Source organism: Rattus rattus, chromosome 11 (assembly GCF_011064425.1).
Source record: "Rattus rattus isolate New Zealand chromosome 11, Rrattus_CSIRO_v1, whole genome shotgun sequence".
NCBI classification, from domain to species: Eukaryota; Metazoa; Chordata; class Mammalia; order Rodentia; family Muridae; genus Rattus; species Rattus rattus.
The window spans coordinates 65,188,559-65,202,893 of NC_046164.1; positions in this window are offsets into that span (position 1 = coordinate 65,188,559).

The following is a 14,335-nucleotide window of genomic DNA, read 5'->3' on the forward strand; positions in this document are numbered from 1 at the left end:
TTCAGGGTATACACAATCCATTCACTTTTCATTAAAATGAAAGTTCAAAATTATCATTAACTAAAATGAGAAGAGATTTCAATATATTCATAATAGACGTTTCATTTATCTGGAAAGCTTGGCTGATGTAAATTATATTCATTTTCACATCTAAACAACTGTACTTCTTAGTGCTCCTATCCAGGTCCATTTAATGAGTATTCTATAATCTCCCTAACTTACCTCAATCATTTCCCCTGTCTGTCATGGTAATTTTAATCCCTTCCATCCACTTTGATACTTATCATAGATTTCTTACACTTACCAATGCTTGCTCATGTTCAAACATAGGATCACTAACAGTGGACATTTTTTACTCAGGATCTTAATTCGACTGCCTTCTCATATTCCTTATGCATGTTGGTTACAAGCCAAGAATAATGATACCACTAAGAATAATTATATTCTAATAATAACTATTATCCTATATTTAATCAATAATAAAGAGGGAATTTGGCACAAGGCCATTTAAATCTCTACCATTATAATTATATTTTTCTGAGACATTATTTTGGCTTTATTTAAACATTTAACTTTAAATCAATTTTTACATTTCTAAATAATATAATGATGACATATCACTTACAACATTGCATTAAAAACTGCTTCCTGAAATCATAATTTGTAGATCAAATTATTTACATTTAATTAATTTTGTTTAACTATCCCCACTAACTACAGTAAATGTCAGATTGTGTTTATTTATATTTTCTGCTGAAACCCAGCACCTAGAACTAGGCCAAGCACAGTATAATTGGTACAAAAAAATGAGATTTATCCATTCAGTAAATTGAGAAATCCCTGTTTACCTTTTATGTGTTGAGAGTCAGTTAAAGCAGCACATGATTCATGAAAAGCTCTGAAGCAATTTAAATACCATTGAGCTTATCTTCGCTCTCATGTTCTGGCTAGTTAAATCAGCTGGGAGGTTTACTGCAGTCCAAAGGTGGTTGGTTACACAGCAGTTATGGCTGTGTTTAGACACAGTGAGCTTCCCTGAGGGTTTAAGGTAGAACCCAATCTTAGTATGAGCTCTTTTCTCCTTTGTTTGAGTTCTTTTAAACTTTGCTTCTGTCTGGTGACCTACATTAACCTATCTCGACTCTTTGCTGCTTACATATGAAATGTTTTTTTCCAGTATATCAATAATCACATTTACGTTTGTCTTTGTGTCTTTTTGGTATATGCAACTTATCATGAAGTAATCTATATTTAATTTAAGAGCAATTTAAAAATCCCCCTTTGTCTCAGTAATTAATATATCATTTGTCTTCCCGGGTTTTGTGATTTCCAAAGATGGAATGACATTATTTGTTCTCATCTCTAGTACATCAGTTTCATACTATTCGGAACACATATTTGGGATTACACTTTGTTATAGCTCACTCATATTTGTTGCTATAAATATGTTCCATGTTAACTTGCTGGTGTTTCCTTGTTAGCTGAGAAATATTGCTCTACATATCTTACCATTGTCTCTTCGCACTTGATAGGTTTTATTTTTACATTGTTTCTAAAAATGTGGAAACTTGATTGTCTTTTGACAGTTCTATTAATTCTTAATTTCAATAATTTCTCAGTTTACACATATTGCCATGTACTCAGCACACATTATTCCAGCTGCTATGTTTAATTTGCTGTATTGTTGCTTTAATAATTATAGTTTCATTTAATACTTTTTGTGAGCGCACCAAAGGGATATTTTTAATGATTTTTCTTTCTTACTTGTAAAATATACTTGGCTTTTAAAATTATTTTAAATTTTATTTTTCATGTCTGTTTTCCTTATATGTATGTGCATCTATGCAACACTTGTGTGCTTATGTCTATGGAGTAGAGAAAAGGGAGTCAGTTCTTGTGAAACCTGAGTTGCAAGTGGCTTTAAGCTGTTGTGTGGGTGCTGGGAATCAAACCAAGGTCATCCAGAAGAGCAGTAAGTATTGTTAACTACCAAGACATCTGTCCAGTCCCTAATTTGTTTAATAATACTACACTAATCATGTTAAGCAAGAGGTTGCATCTAAGATTTCCATGTAAAGAAATCTGCATGTAAAGAAATCTGATCATATTCATCCCCCTCATTTCCTTTTCTTCAGTTAGACTTAAAATGTAGACATCCACCAGAAGCACTTGTCCTTCTTACTAACTCCCAACTTAATTCAAGGACCTCAGAATTGTTTCCTGGTTGTTCCTAAAGATATCTAGATGCTATGCCAGTGGTTTTCCCTTCTACATTTATTTATTCCTCTTTATTTTCTTTTTGACCTTTGGCTTATTGCAGTCACTCATGTCCTTATAACTGTTTGATTTATTTACTATATTTGATGCTTAATGATTTTCTATAGTTTGTAATGATCAAAAAATATCATAGAACCCATGCTGCTAAGATAATTTTTATAGGAGATAATCCTGTTTGGAAAGAATATTACTCATATGTATGAATCTAACTTCATGTTAGAAATCAAACTGTCATACATCTATTTCAAATTCTGGAATATTTAATTAATTTGTATTTTCTACAATTATTACCCAGGTAGACTTCAATAAATTATGAAATATATATAGACACCTATATATAAGTTGTAGGTCTGTTACATATTAGCAATCTGCTCTTTGATAAGAAAGATTCTTTCATATTAGAGTATTTATCTTTTCATTTGGATTATTGTTTCTGTAATGGCATGAAAGTATGTATGGTTATTATTTTAATAATTATATTATATATTACATATACTTAAATTTATTTGTTTATGAAATAGGTACCTGTTTATTTTAGGATAGTCACTATGTAGCTGAGGATAATATTAAAGTCGTGACATCTTGCCTCTCTGTCAAGCGTGCTGAGATTACAGGTATACACTGCCACACCCTATGTATGCTATACTTAGGATTACGCTAATGCTTCATTCATACTAGGTCTGCATTCTACCTGTAGAGTTACATGCCCAGAATAAAATTAGCCTTTCTCAAGTACATACATTATTTATTTTCTACTGATTACTTTGAAGAAAATAATCTTACAACTAGAAGTTTTGAAATAGATAAATTGCTCATAATCATTAACAACAGGCAGAGGAATAAATACAGTTGCTCTGATTAACAACAAGAAAGAGATGAGTGTGCCTGAAGAGCTCAGATGCCAGCATTAGCTGTGAACTACAGAATGGCTGCTATTTAGGATGGTAGCCGAAATTCATTGGAAGTCATAAAATGAGGAAAAAAGAAACCAAACCTGTGAATTAGTCATGCATGGCATCAGGCAACCAGAACCTAATATATGAGAAACAAGGGCGAGAATGCCAAGTCATTCTTAGCTGCACAGTGAGTTTGAGGTCACCATGGGATAATGAGACCCTGCTACATGAACAAGAACAAAAGCGACATAAATATAAAATATCCCAAATTTAACTATTACAAATTACAGCATAAGTTAAAAATGACATATTCTATCAATGTTTAGCATCAGAGATGATAGAGCCTTATTAAAAAAGTCATTATGAATTAGCTACATTCATCGTTCTTCAGGAAATGTTGAAATACATGAAATAAATGAACATACTAGACATTGAAGTAAGATAAACAAGACATGGAAAAACAAATACTGCTAGAACTTCTTTTAGGAATGTAATAAAATAGTTTTGCCCTTTCACAAGTAGAGTACAATAAGGGGTGCCCCAATTAAAGACAGGGGCAAATGAAGAGGTAGTGGTCACCAAATATAATTTCATACTTGAAATCATAAGAGAAAATCCAACGGGTTCAGTTATCAAATGAACTAATAAATAAATGAAAGCTAAAGTAATGGAACAGAATGGTAAATGTTGGGGTTGGGGTTTTAGCTCAGTGGTAGAGCGCTTGCCTAGCAACCGCAAGGCCCTGGGTTCGGTCCCCAGCTCCGAAAAAAAGAAAAAGAAAGAAAAAAAATGGTAAATGTTAAATATGCAAAGGCAGACATGTTTATCGACTGGCTATGATTAATTCAGTATGTACCTATTTTTACTGAATATTTTTTTATTTACATTTCAAGTGTTATCACCTTTCCCAGTTTCCTGTTCACAAACCATCTCATCCACTCTCCCGTGCTTCAAGGAGGGTGTTCCTCCACCCATCTACCTACCCCTTCCCCACCTCCCCACCCCGACGTTCCCCCACACTGGGGGTTCGAGCTTTGGCAAGACCAAGGCCTTCTCCCCACACTGGTGCCCAACTAGGTCATCTTCTGCTACATATGCAGTTGGAGCCATGAGTCTGTCCATGTGTAGTCTTTGGGTAGTGGTTTAGTCCCTGGGAAGCTCTGGTTGGTTGGTATTGTTGTTTTTATGGGTTGCAAGCCCCTTCAGCTCCATCAATCCTTATTCTAATTTCTCCACTGGGGACCCCATTCTCAGTTTGATGGTTGGCTATGAGCATTTTCCTCTGTATTTGTCATGCTCTGGCTAAGCCTCTCAGGAGACAGATACATCAGGCTCCTGTCAGCATGCACTTCTTGGCATCATCAATATTGTCTGCGTTTGGTGGCGGTATGTATATGGACTGGATCCCCAGGTGGAGCAGTCTCTGAATGGCCATTCCTTCAGTCTCTGCTTCAAACTTTGTCTCCATATCTCCTCTTATGAATATTTTGTCCCCCCTCCCTTTAAGAAGGACTTTGGTCATCCTTCTTCTTGAGCTTCATGTGTTTTGTGGATGTACATATGAAACCACAATTCTATAGCTTTGATACCTATCTCAAATAAAGTTGTAGGTGTTCAAGTTTTTGTAGTACTTTAGGGAGAGTGTTCCACAGAAAAAGATAATAAGAAACAAGACTAAAGGTAGAAAGAAAATAGACATTCTGATGAGAGGAGCTGTGTTTTGGAGAGAGCTGTTGGTCTGGTAAGGAACTGAAGCCTCCAGAGCCAAGAGCCAGCTATATTCAGAGTGGTATCATGGTGGAGGCCCTGAAAATGCTGTATCTGACTATTACCCAAATAAAAACCTGTCTTGACAGAAAAGCACCCAGCTCAGCATTTTGTAAGTCACTGACCTACAAAAACAGTGAGCTAATATTTGATTATGTTAAGATACTGGGGATAATTTTTATCTGACATATTGGCTACTTTTGTTTTTGCTGTCACTCAATTCCTGTCAAGAAGCAACTTAAAGGAGAATGGTTTTATTTGGGGTGTGGAGTGAAGGGCTAGGTTACCAAGAGAGATTAGACTATGATAATCCTCAAAGCCTTCTCCTGGGGAACACAGCTCCTCCAGTGAGGCTTCCTTTTCTAGGGATTTCCTCAATCTTTCAAAGAAGATCACCATTTGGGGACTGAGAGATGAAACATTTGAATCCCAGGCTTGCTTCACAGCTATACCATAGTATACTACAACGAATATGTGTTTACATGTCTTAGTCAGCTTGGCTTACCCTAAGAAAATGGCAGAACAGGGAGCTGATACAGCATTGGTTTATTTTAATTAGCTTTGGAGCTGAGATGTCATAGATGAAGGGGGAAGCAGGCTCAGCAAACCTTTAACTACCTTCCCCAGCTCCCTTACAGGAGATTGCTTTCTCCTAGTGTTGTATGCACATGAGAGGGTAGAGAAGATAGCACCGAATCATCTGTTCTTACAAGGATAAAGGATCCATCCTGTGGGCTTCATGACATCCTGTAAGAAAAAATCTCCAAATTCCCTATCACTCTGATTAGGATTCAAACATAAGCGATTGAAGTGTATGACTATGTCTCAGGTTGGGGGAGCATAATCGAATCTATACCAATACAAGCAAAACATGAGTATCTGTGTAGATGCATAATTATCAGTTGTCAAAAGTTGAACTCCTTGCAAAGCATCAACAATGGAATTTAAGTTTGTGGCGCATCCAACCTGGGTACTTATCTTCTAAAATCTATTGACATCTCTTCCTAGAAAATGCTTGTCCTCTTTGTCTTTTTCCCCTTTTAAGAGCACAGAATTTATTTAAAATTATAGGGAATATAATTCTGTTGCGTTTCTAGTCGAAAATATTTTATGGGCATCTTTCCAAGTGGGTGCAAAAACACAAATATGCATTGAATTTTGCACAGGCGGCAGAGTGTCTTGGGTCATGAATCACCACCCTTTGTATAATGTATCTGGTATCGATGAACATTTAGTTTCCTTCCATTGCTTTGATTAACAAAACAGAGATGTATCCCCTTGCACATTCATCTCTGCAGTTCTGTTAAATTGCAGCCTCAGGAAATGTTTCTCAAAGTGTGATGGCTCTCTCCTCACAACAGACCCAACATTTCAAATGATTTATCTTCCTTTTCTATTTGCAAATTATATGCTCCACTTTTTCTGAAGTGTGCTGTTTATTCCCACACACCAAAACCAGAAAACTGTGTGAAGCCCTCCCTACCTCACCTCAAACCCATCTTTCTCCTGTTGTCTAACTTACTGCTGTTGATTATTCGGGCAAAGCTAATCTATGCTTCACTGTGTCGTCTTGTAGCATATTGTAAAATATGAAACTCAGTAGAACACTAGGTTTACTTTTAGAGTAGAGGAGCTTTGTCTCTCTTATCTTTACTCTTGTGTATATAAATTAACTTGAATTAGTCTTCTTCAGATGACTGAAAGCAAGTCTACTGCTCCTCTGCTCTCCTTCAAGCCTTCTTTCCAGTCGTAGTCAGGACTCACCAGCTAAAAATGAAAAGAATCTCTCAATCTATCTCTCTTGGTCTCTCTATCTGTCTGTCTCTCTCTGACTCCCTCTTCATCCTTTCCTCTCCTCTTTATGCCTTCCATAGGATCTCTCTGTTTCTTGTTTTTTAGTCTTTCATACTCTGAATTTCTGTTTTTTCCTTTTTCTTCTTTTATTGTATATTTTTATTTACATTTCAAATGTTTTCCCTTTTCCAGGTTTTCCCTCCAGAAACCTGCTATCCAATCCCCATATTGATGCTTCTATCAGGATGCTCTCCTACCCACACATTCCATCCCGCCTCCGTGCCCTGACATTCCCCTACAGTGGGGCACGAAGCCTTCACAGGACCAAGGGCCAATCCTCCCATGAATGCCCAACAAAGCCATCCTCTGCTATATATATACAGCTGGAGCCATGGGTCCATCCCTGCGTACTCTTTAGATGACAGTTTAGTCCCTGGAAACTTTGGAAGGCAAGTCTGTCTGGTTCGTATTATTGTTCTTGTAATGGGATTGCAAACCCCTTCAGCTCTTTCAGTCCTTTCTCTAACTGCTCCACTGGGGATTCCCATCCTAAGTTCAATGGTTGGCTGTGAGCATCTGCCTCTGTATTTATCAGGCTCTGGTAGAGCCTCTCAGGTGACAGCTATATCAGGCATCTGTCAGCATGCATTTCCTGGCATCTGCAATATTGTCTGGGTTTGGTGGCTGAATATGGAATGGATTTCTAGGTGGGGCAGTCTCTTGATGGCCTTTCCTTCAGTCTCTGCTCCACACTTTGTTTCTGTATTTCATCCTGTGAGTATTTTTCCCCATTCTATGAAGGACTGAAGTATCCACATTTTGGTCTTCCTTCTTCTTGAGTTTCATGAGGTTTGTGAATTGTATCTTGGGTATACCGAGCTTTTGGGCTAATATTCACTTATCTGTGAACGCATACCATGTTTGTTCTTTTGTGATTGGGTTATCTCATTCAGGATGATGTTTTCTAGTTCCATCCATTTGCCTAAGAATTTACTCTGTATTTCTATATTAACTTTATAGCCTTGTTCTTTATTTGAAAGGGTTTTGATTTCATCAGGTCTTGTCTCTGTGGTGAAGAGATGTAGAAGGTTTGCCAAGGGGATTGAACCAGATTAACTTGGCTGGATCCTTTTAATAGACACAGACAGACAGACAGACAGACAGACACACACAGAGAGAGAGAGAGAGAGAGAGAGTATTTATTAGAATGGCTTACAGGCTATAGTTCATCCGACTCAACAATGAACAGTAACTGTCTATGGACAGGAGGTCCAAGAACCTAATAGTTGTTCAGTTCATGAGAATGAATGCCTTAACTGGTCTTTGACATATGTAAGGATTCCAAAGAAACAAGCACTAATGCGAAGGAATCGATAGACTTGCCAGTAAAAGTGAAAGAAAGTAGGCAAAGAAAGCAAGTTTTCTTCTCCCATGCCTTTTCTATTGGTGCCTGTAGAAGATTGTTCCAAGTGAAGTTCCGTATGAGCAAATTAGTGAGCAACAACTGAAACCACAGAATCCTTCAGATTTTGGGTTACACCAATACTACACATCCATTTTTATGTTATAAAATGTAACACAAGGTATTTGCCCCTGTTAGTAGACAAAAGGATAAGGAGAAGGGCTGAAAATGTCAGATATAATTTGATATTATGTGTTTAGCAGGGAGTTCTTGTAGAAGCCAGGAAACTTGAAAGAGACCATTGGGTGGGGAAAGGCTTATGGGTAGATGGGAGTAGAACTTAGGTTCTATGAAGGCAGAACAGAGAAATATTAGAGATACCAAGATTTAAGCAGGAAGGTGTGAAGAATAGGGAAGATATCAGCCAAAAGTGGAGGGGGGCTTGATTTCAAAGAAAGTCATATAGAAACCTACTATGTGACCAACTAAAGTATAAATGGTATATATGTAGAAAGGAACGAAAATGCCTGTAGGGCTGAAAATAGTACTACTAAAAGCTGTAGAAGAAAACCCCAGTGAGAGTGGTGAACTACTTCCTTAGTGAGTGACTAGTCAGAAAATTCTCTGAGGATACCAAGAACCATATGGACTTTTGCTATTTCTCTGGGTTGCCCCATTTACAGAAGATATATCATAAATGGTAGAGAAAAATCAAGCTGTAACTGAGCTGTGATCTTTCACCCTGCTGGTTTTCTTAATCCCAATACATTCTCTCCTAGTTAATTTTATTTCAACTTGCACCAAGTTACAGACATTTGGGAGGAGGCACTCTCAAATGGGAAATGATTGGACTGTAAGTGTGTCTGTTGAACACTTTCTTCATTAAATATTGACAGGGAAACCAGTTTATTATTGTAGGTGATCCAAACTTGGGTAGATAGTCTTGACTTATAAGAAATCAGGCTAAATAATAGGCAAGAAACAAGGAAGCAAGCATAGGTCTTTTGTGGTTTCTGCTCAAGGTCCAGTGTCCAGCTTCCTTACTTGAATTTTTGACTTTTCTCAGTCATGGAGTATGACCTGAGAGTTGTAAGATGAAACAAATCCCTTCATTCCCACTTTCTATCATGATGTTTATCACTCACATAAATTATGAATAACACAGGTTCTATGCAGGTAGCTGGGTACAGGGGTACTAGTAATCATACCCAACTATGAACCCAACTATAGGACTAACTTGTCAGGCAAAGAATGCCCAGTAGATAAAATAGTGAAACTATTTTTATGAGGGTAATGGAACAACACCCTTCTTAGATTTGAGTATTACTCCATAGGGGAAAAAGCTATCTCTTGGTCTATAGACCTGGTCAAAATCCCATGTCTAGGGGAAAACATAGGCTTCAATGAGAAAATGTATACTATACTCTTGACTAGCTAAATTGCCATAATGTCAAATTACCTTATAAATATTAACATTTATACCCTTAAACAAATGTTTAATGTTGCCTTATTCAAAGAAGTCTCACTTTCCAGTGAATGGTGACTAATGTACTCATAGGTAAACACATAGTTCAGGATAAGTGACAGCTCGGTATTCACCTCTAAGGCAGTCATTTAGACTGTTCCCTCAGAATCTCATGGAACAAAGTGAAAGAGGAGTTGAAAAGAATGCAAGGGCCAGTAGATAGAAAGGCTGTGAGAGGCTATCTTCTGAGAAAGACAATGCCATTGCAATGACCACTCTGTTCTAGCTGTGGATACATGCACTGCATCTGTTCAAGAATAAGCCTGTCACAGTCAGGTATAGATGGAAGTGAGGGATCTTGTTTCTATATCTTCATCACTGAACTATTACATATTCTTGCTATATCTGAGGGGTGTGGTTGATGGTCACTGGCTTCTACTATGTACTCACTGTTGATCACACAAAGCTCCAGGTCACAAAACTAGAGGTCATAAATCCAGGAAAGGTAGTAGAGAGGGGTAGGTCACAGGTATGGGAAGAAGATAAGAGGAAACTGGAAGTAAACAGAATGTTTTCATACATTTATGAAATATTAAAGAACAAGATCAGTTAATAAAAGAAAACATGTTTAAGTAGGTGACAATATTCAGCAAGTTGAGTTCTATTGATTTTAACCTCTTCAGATGAAATCAAATAATATGTGTACTTTGATGATAATTGAAGCACTATTCATATGTTGTAGATGTGATAGAAATGATACAGGTGTCAATTATGATATGTATTCCCATGAAATGCAATGAATAAATAAATATTTTAAAAAGATATCTATAAAAATAATCTACTGAGTTAAATTTATGCTATGTATATGTGGTTGTATATATACGCATGAGTTCAGGGTCATCCACTTGATCTTGTTGAGGTAGAAGGAACCACAACTCTGAAGAAAGTCTGACTCTCCCTTCCTCAGGAGTTACCAATGATCAATAGCTCCTCAGCTAGTAATGAGAGCTCTTGAGCCCATTCTTTTTCAGGGTTGTAATTGTAACTGTCTAATTTCAAGTTTGGAGGGTGTGGGATTTGGAATCTTTGAAGATGTTTGTGTGGGTAGGGAATATGATCAAATTACAATGCATATATTTATGAAATTTTCAGAAAAATTAATAAAACATATGTAATGAAAATATCTTTGAAGTGATGTATGTGGTATTAACTTATCAGAATGGTTAGTAGAATGTCTCTGATATATGTTTGTGTGAGCATGTGTCTGTCTGTGTGTGGGGGTGCCTGTCTGAAAGCAACAATTTTCCTGCCTGACTGCCTACCTTTTGTTTGTTTTGCATTTTTGAATTTGGTTTAAATACCATTGTTCCTAGTTGTTTTCTTCATAAGTATGAATTTCACCAACCTCATGAATTCACAGAGAAGGCTTTCTTCTATCTGTAATGCTTAGGAGACTTCTGCAACAGTAGTTTGAGCTCATCAAATGTTCATGACATGAGTAAAGTTGATTACTGGCTTACTCAGACATGTTTTAAATGACACTATCTAAACACTCACTTACAAGAAGAAGTTGGAAAACTTGAGTGTGCATCCATTCCTCCAAAGACAGATGGTAGAATGCGAGACACACACACCTTCTTGTTTTATCTCTTCTCCTCCGTTTTAGGAACAATATCCTCTCAGTACCATGCCCTGCCATGAAGGTATTCTTAACAATAACTTGAGCTAATTATGTCATCTCTCATCCTCTAACCTGTGCCTCCTTTTACAGTGAGATATGAACTGGGCAAATATCACTTGGGCACTGCAGCTTTGCTCTATGGAACAGATATCTCAGCAGAGATGGAAAGCCGTGTACAAGCTTAGTTATTGAAAAGCCTCCATCCTTCCTACCTTAGAATGTTGCCGTTCTTACGGATGAACCATCTGGAGATGAACTACTTGGAAGTGTATTAGAAAGAAAAATATAACTAATTTTATGCCTACAGCTTCTCATGATCTCTTTGCACTATGCAATGTTTCTAGGGATTTCATAATTTCTCAGAGTTCTGCTTCAAAATAATTCATATAAATACAACTGCCTGCTTCCTAAAGCTTTCACATCTATATCTACCACTACAAATGCTCAACTACTTCTCCTTGGCTGTGTTGAGGAAGGAGAAGAAAGGGGGTTGGAGATTAATTCATTGCTAGGAATTATTCCATAGTCGTGTCCAACATGGAGTTATAGAAAAAAGGGGAGAATGGTCTCTAGAAGAATTCTGGCCTCTGGGGAACCCTTAACATTTCAGTGCATTTTTTAATTGGATATTTTATTTACTTACATTTGAAAGGTTATCCCCTTTGAAAGTTTCCCCTCCAGAAATCCCCTATTCCATCCTCTCCCTCCCGCTTCTAGGAGGGTGCTTCCCACTCCAATCCCAGCATCTCCGCCCTGGCATTACCTTCACTGGAGTATCAAGACTTTCCAGTGATGTCCAACAATGCCATTCTCTGTTACATAAGCGGCTAGAGCCATGGGTCCCTCCATGTGTACTCTTTGGTTGGTGGTTTAGTCCCTGGGAGATCTGGAGGGTCTGGTTGGTTGATATTGTTGTTGTTCTTATGGAGTTGCAAACCCTTTCAGCTCCTTCAGTCCTTCCCTATCTCATCCATTGGTGTCCTCCTGCTCGGTCCAATGGTTGGCTGAAAACATCCAAGTCTGTATCAGTAAGGTTCTGGAAGAGCCTCTTGGGAGACAACCATATTCGGCTCCTCTCAGCAAGCATTTCTTGGCATCAGCAGTAGTATCTGGGTTTGGTGGCTGCATATGGGGTAGATCCCCAGGTAAGGCAGTCTCTGGATGGTCTTTCTGTCAGTTTCTGCTCCACTCTTTGTCCCTGTATTTCCTTTAGACAGGAGCAATTCTGGGTTAAACTTTTGAGACGGGTAGCTGGCCCCATCCCTTAACTGCGGGCTGTGTCTAACCTTTGGATATGATTTCTACAGCTTCTCCTTCTGCTTTGTTGGTTATTTCAGCTAATGTCATCCCAGTTGGGTACTAGGAGCTTCTTGCTTTCCTGGTATCTGGGAGCTTCTGTTGGCTATCCCCCAGTTCCCCATCCCCCATAGCAACATACCTCTGTTCAATTTCCTCTGTCCTTCTTCTGTGTTCTCCCACATCTGATCCTGCTCCCCATTTTTCCTTGCCATTCCTGTCTTCCTCCAAAGTCCTCCCACCCTCTACCTCCCATAATATTTTGTTCCCCATTCTAAGTAGGACTGAGGCATCCACACTTTGGTCTTCCTTCTTCTTGAGCTTCAGATGTTCTGTAAATTGTATCATGTGTATACATAGCTTTTTTCCTAATATCCACTTATCAGTGAGAACATAGCCTGTGTGTTCTTTTGTGACTGTGTTAACTCTTTCAGGATGATAGTTTCTAGTTCCATCCATACATCAGACAGATTGACTGAGATAAACATCTTACATGACAGCAGATGCTGGCGAGGATGTGAGGAAAGAGGAACACTCCTCCATTGCTGGAGAGGATGTGGAGAAAGAGGAATACTTCTCCATTGTTGGTAGGATTGCAAGCTTGTACAACCACTCTAGAAATCAGTCTGGTGGTTCCTCAGAAAATTAGAAATAGTTCTACCTGAGAACTCAGCTGTATCACTTCTGGGCATATACCCAAAAGATGCTCCAACCTACAACAAGGAGAAATGCTACACTATGTTCCTAGCAGCCTTATTTATAATAGCCAGAAGCTAGAACAAACCCATTTGTCCTTCAACAGAGGAATGAACACAGAAAATGTGGTAAATTTACATAATGGAATACTACACAGCCATTGAAAACAATGACTTCATGAAAGTCGCTACTGATGCTTCTTAACTCCAGTAAGAAATGGCTGAACTTGCAGGCCCCATGACTCCATGTTACATACCAGCAGTGCCTAATTCAGTGTATCCAGAACAGTTATTGTGTGTAATCCTCTTGTCCTATGACATCACAATGCTCACTCTGCTTTATTCGCAAGCTGAATATTCTTGCAGTGAACTATTCACTCTTCCACTGCATCATCCCACTTTAATGTGTCATTTGGGGACTCTTTTATATCAGTTGAAATTTCACAGTGGTGGACAAAGGTAGGGAATTGATATAGAAGATCCTGTAACACAGCTCTCAAAAGTTAATATTTTAGAAAAAAAAGAACTAATGATTTGGATAACAATATTAGTAAAAAATGGTCAAGCCTAGTAAATGAGAAACAAAAACATTTAAATTTCCATTCAACATTAAGCACTGTAGTTTTTATATTAAGTACTAATTATTCTTAGTATAGCCTTGGCTGGTCATAATGATCACCAACAATAACCTAATATTTAAAATCTTACACTCTGCTGTGCTAAAGTAAAGATCTTATTTGTAAAGATAGACAAGTAATTATCGACATTCCTGATAATTATAATTGTTAATATTTCAAACTGATATAGTATGATTAGGTAGTTCATAGAGAGATAAATGTAAGAATTGGATTTAACTGGCTAATACTCAAGTGACCACCTAATTCATATGCAGTCATATATAAAGTCAATCATACAGTCTTCACAGTAACTTTATACTTAATATTGTATCCCAGGAAGTTGTGAATGGATATTCACACAAAAACATATTGAATTGTGGCTTGTGAGATGGCTCATTGGGTAAAGCATTTGTTGACAAGTTGGATAACCTGAGTCCAATCTTGG